The sequence below is a fragment of the Colobus angolensis genome, unplaced genomic scaffold (assembly GCF_000951035.1).
Source record: "Colobus angolensis palliatus isolate OR3802 unplaced genomic scaffold, Cang.pa_1.0 Scaffold34, whole genome shotgun sequence".
NCBI lineage: Eukaryota > Metazoa > Chordata > Mammalia > Primates > Cercopithecidae > Colobus > Colobus angolensis.
In genome coordinates, this window is record NW_012116710.1 from 4,033,799 (window position 1) to 4,038,453 (window position 4,655).

Sequence of the window (4,655 nt, forward strand, 5' to 3'; positions counted from 1 at the left end):
CCCCTCCTCAGAGCTCTTAGGTTGTGGCAAATCCATCTTTTCCTTTTTGTTCTCCAAGCTCTAGAGTGTTAGCTGTTTCCTCAAGTTATAAATCTCTCCCTTTGTGCTCTTTCAGCCCTTCAACATTATGTCATCAGTTTCCTGTAATTAAATTCCCTTGTGGTTCTGCTTTCTTGACTAGACTATGATGAACAGAGCACTACCATTATTTGTTTTAGCAGTGCAGCCACATGGTTGGCACACTTTCAGAACCACTGCCTAATCTGTGGAAATGACCGAACTCAAACTAGTGTTGGACTTGGTGATATAAGAAAAATAAAGGACAAAAGTCCTTCCAATAATCACTGACATATAACGAGACAGTCATATACACCCCTACAAAAAATTGAAAACTTTGCCAGGCGTGGTGGCATGCATCTGTGGTACCAGCTACTTGGGTGGCTGAGGGGGGAGGATTGCTTGAGCTCAGGAAGTCAAGGCTGCAGTGAGCCAAAATGGCCCCACTGCACTCTTGGGTGACAGAGACCCTGTCTCTACAAAAAGAATGGAGAATCTTAAATTTCAGCACCTTGGTATGAAACATCCAAGATGATCTCTAACTTTCCTGATAATTAAGTCCAGAGAAAAACTGTTTAATCTAATTGTCAAGTACCAAACCACAATTATCATCCAAAAAACACTGAATTTGTAAACTTCCCCATTAAAGCAACCCAACCCATTACATGTTTGTAGAGCCTTAAAAAAAAAAATCTGATTTCTTCTGAAAGTAATAAATCCCAATTTCACAGAGTAAACAGCAATCAGTTCTAACATCCACGCTCCTTTTGTAGAAGATTCTCTAGCCTTAGCAGTTAGAGGGCTCTCTGTGGCAGGGGATTGGAGGACGTATTTTCCAAGGAGGCATTCTCAAGAACTTTCCCTTGCTTCCACATAAGAATCTTGACTTACTAGGATCTTGACATGGATGCACCTTTCAGATCTTTCAGAGACTGGGGATGGGGAAGAATGCTGCTTTAGTCTGGAACTTTTTCACTCAGGGGCTCACATTCTTGTCCTGACTGTGGGCAGTTTTCTTTTCTTTTCTTTTCTTTTTGAGACGGAGTCTCGCTCTGTCACCCAGGCTGGAGTGCAATGGCCAGATCTCAGCTCACTGCAAGCTCTGCCTCCTGGGTTTACGCCATTCTCCTGCCTCAGCCTCCCGAGTAGCTGGGACTACAGGCGCCCGCCACCTCGCCCGGCTAGCTTTTTGTATTCATTAGTAGAGACAGGGTTTCACCATGTTAGCCAGGATGGTCTCGATTTCCTGACCTCGTGATCCGCCTGTCTCGGCCTCCCAAAGTGCTGGGATTACAGGCTTGAGCCACCGCGCCCGGCCGTGGGCAGTTTTCTTAAAGCTGGGCCCTAAAGTTGTAGAGTGAAAAGGTGGAAACAACAGCAGGAGGAACACCAGGGCTATCGGCTACCAAACTACTTACGGCTCTGGTGCAAGCAAGCAACCTCAGAGTAATGAAATCTAATCACCCTTCTGTGACTGGCATCACATTAGGTACAGGCAGAGATGGGGCATACAAATGAGGATAACAGGCAGGGCGTGGTAGCTCACGCTTATGATCCCCTCACTTTGGGAGGCCGAGGTGGGCGGATGGTTTGAGGCCAGGAGTTCCAGACCATCCTGGCCAACATGGAGAAACCCCTTCTCTACTAAAAATGCAAAAATTAGCCGGGTATGGTGGCGGGCGCCTGTAGTCCCAGCTACTGGGGAGGCTGAGGCACTAGAATCGCTTGAACCTGGGAGGTGGAGGTTGCAGTGAGCGCCAAGATAGCCTCAAAACAACAACAACAACAACAAAACCACAAACCCGGCCCACGGCAGGCGATGGGGGTGAAGTGAGACCGGGAGACAGTCAGATACACACATCGGATCAGTGGTATCCTCACAGTAACAGAAACGGTCACCCCCAATGTCAGCCACAGTCTCTTTCATCCACAATCACTTTCACATTCACCCACAATCACGGGACGTGATTTAAAATACAGAAGCTCCCTGCACTGACAAAATCCGCCGCTCCTTTAGTGGGCAAGCATAAAGGTGTGCAGCAACAGTCACACACGAACCACCACACCCAAGCATTCAACCAGTCAGCCTAGCGCGCAGCCTGGCCACTCTCCCCCACACAGCAGCTCACGCTCACTCGAGCGCCAGGGACCGCACACAGCCCTCTCCTGTGCCAGCTCCCGCGGCGCAGACGCGCAGTGGAGGGGGCCGCGGGGTTCTCTGGGAGGTGTAGTTCAACGATGACGGCCGTGGCGCAAAGCGTTCTGGGGCTCGTGGTTCGCGAGGTCCATGGGGAACGCGGTGTCGCTGGCTCAGATCTCGCAGAGCTCAGAGTCTTGCACGCATCAGTCCTCGCCTCGCTCCTCCTCGCGGAGGATTCTGGGAGGTGACGTCGCGGGTCTCGGTCGCGGGGCCCGTTTGCAGAGCCCGCGGCGCCGGGAGGTGAGTGGGGCCAGCCGCCGAGCGAGAGCGGGAGGTCAAGGGCAGGCTCCGGGTGGACCGGACGCACCAGGGATGGGAACCCGGCCGGAGTCGCTGGGGAGGCCGTATGTGTTTCACTGTGTTACCAACTATGTGACAGGCTGCGGGTGTGACAGAATGTGATCTTGTGTCACTGTGTGTGTTTGTGCGCGTGCGCCCTGTTGTGTGTGACTAACCATTTGTGTCTGGGGGTGAAACTGTGAATATGTGCGTTTGTGTGTGACTGTCTCTGCAGGTGTAGCTGTGTGTTTATGAGAGGCTGGGGTGTGACATTGTGTAAATGCATGTGTGTTTTTATGTGACCACCTGTTTCTGCGGATACAACTGCGTTTGAATGTGTGTGACAGCAAGTGTGATTGTGCGACTATGACCATCTGCCTCTGTAGATATAGTTTTGTATGGGTAATTGTGACAAGATGTGTGACTTGTGTGGTATGCTACTGTGTGTGTGATTGTGTGTGATTGTTTATCTCTGTTGGTGTAATTGTATGTGACCATCTATCTTTGTGCTTATGTGGCTGTGTATTATGTGAGATTATGGGTGTGTTTGTGTGACTCTGTATATGTTTGTGATTGGGTGAGAGTTTGTGTGTGTATATGAGATTGTGGGATTGACTAAGGAAGCACAGGAATATTAAAATTGCCCAAGTTCACACAGTTAACAAGTGACAGCACCAAAACTCAAACCCAAGCAGTTTAGCTCTAGCTGTCTCGCTTTTTTTTTTCTTTTTTCTTGAGATGGAGTCTCACTCTATTGCCCAGGCTGGAGTGCAGTGGTGTGATCTCGGCTCACTGCAACCTCTGCCTCCCAGGTTCAAGTGATCCACCTGCCTCGGCCTCTCAAACTGCTGGGATTACAGGCATAAGCCACCACGCGAGGTCTTTTATTTTTTTTTCCCAAGGTAGGATCTTACTGTCACCCAGACTGGAGTGCAGTGGTGTGATCACAGCTCACTGCAGCCTTGACCTCCTGGGCTCAAGCAAACCACCTGCCTCAGCCTCCCAAGAAACTGGGACCATAAGCGCGTGCCACCATGCCTGGCTAATTGTTTTTATTTTTATTTTTTGTAGAGACTTCATGCCATGTTGTCCAGGCTGGTCTGAAACTTGGGCTCAAGCAGTCCTCCCACCTTGGCCTCCCAAAGTGTCGAGATTATAGGCCTGAACCACTGTGTCGAGTTCTCCCCTTTAATTACTAAATTCCTTTGTTCTTTCCCACGTTGAAAGGGTGAAAAATGGTAGCCCTGGGTTTTGAGGGTTTTGGAAAAGATGATCTGGTCTTGGAGTAGGAACCTTCAGAACATGGGAACTTAATATGAGTCTCTCCCTTCTATCCCCTTGTGAGTGACAGGCCTCAGTCTAAAAACATTCTAGTGAGGCCATCCTCAGCTGCTTCTGGGGGAGGGAAGCCCAATCTGAAAGCCCAGTCTTCCTCTCCTTAGGTTATTGAGTTTGAGATTTTAGCTTTATCCTTCTCAAAACTCTTCCATATTTGGTGCTGAGAGTCTGGACCCATAGCTCTTTTTCTGATGTACCAAGTGTGCTGAGTTTTTTATTTTGACCTTCTCAGTTGATAAAGAAAAATATTATTTCATTTCCAAATGTGTGTAGAATCCAAGCAGGAACAAGGGTGGCACCTTTCTGCCCTAGGTGTTCGCTCATGCAATCTTCACAGTGGAAAAGAAAGTTTCTGAGAGATGGATTAACTTGCCTGAGGTCATGTAGCCAATGAGAGAAGGAGTGGAAAGTCAACCTGGGTCTGGGTGCTACATAAAAACAAAGTTTTCTTGTTTTTCATCATACCTTCTTTTTAGAGTCTAATGGCTCATTCCAAACTTTTATATTGCCCAGGCCGGGCATGGTGGCTCATGCCTGTAATCCCAGCACTTTGGGAGGCCGAGGTGGGCGGATCACTAGATCAGGAGTTCAAGACCAGCCTGGCCAACATGGAGAAATCCCATATCTACTAAAAATACAAAAATTAGCTGGGCGTGGTGGCATGCACCTGTAATCCCAGCTACTCAGGAGGCTGAGGCAGGAGAATCACTTGAACTCAGGAGGTGGAGGTTGCAGTGAGCCAAGACTGTGCCATTGCACTCCAGCCTGGGCGACAGAGTGA

The 4,655-nt window shown here is 49.0% G+C and overlaps 1 protein-coding gene across 2 annotated transcripts in view; it reads left to right on the forward strand.

Moving 5' to 3' along the window:
• Positions 1-2,316: 2,316 nt before the first annotated feature.
• ZNF527 (zinc finger protein 527) overlaps positions 2,317-4,655 on the forward strand; it is a 23,894-nt gene continuing 21,555 nt past the window's right edge. Inside the window, exon 1 of one of the 2 annotated variants that reach the window (XM_011952344.1) lies at positions 2,317-2,497. The gene's annotated coding sequence lies outside the window, so the exon portion shown is untranslated. The remainder of the gene's footprint in view (positions 2,498-4,655) is intronic. The other variant, XM_011952345.1, reaches the window with a different exon arrangement.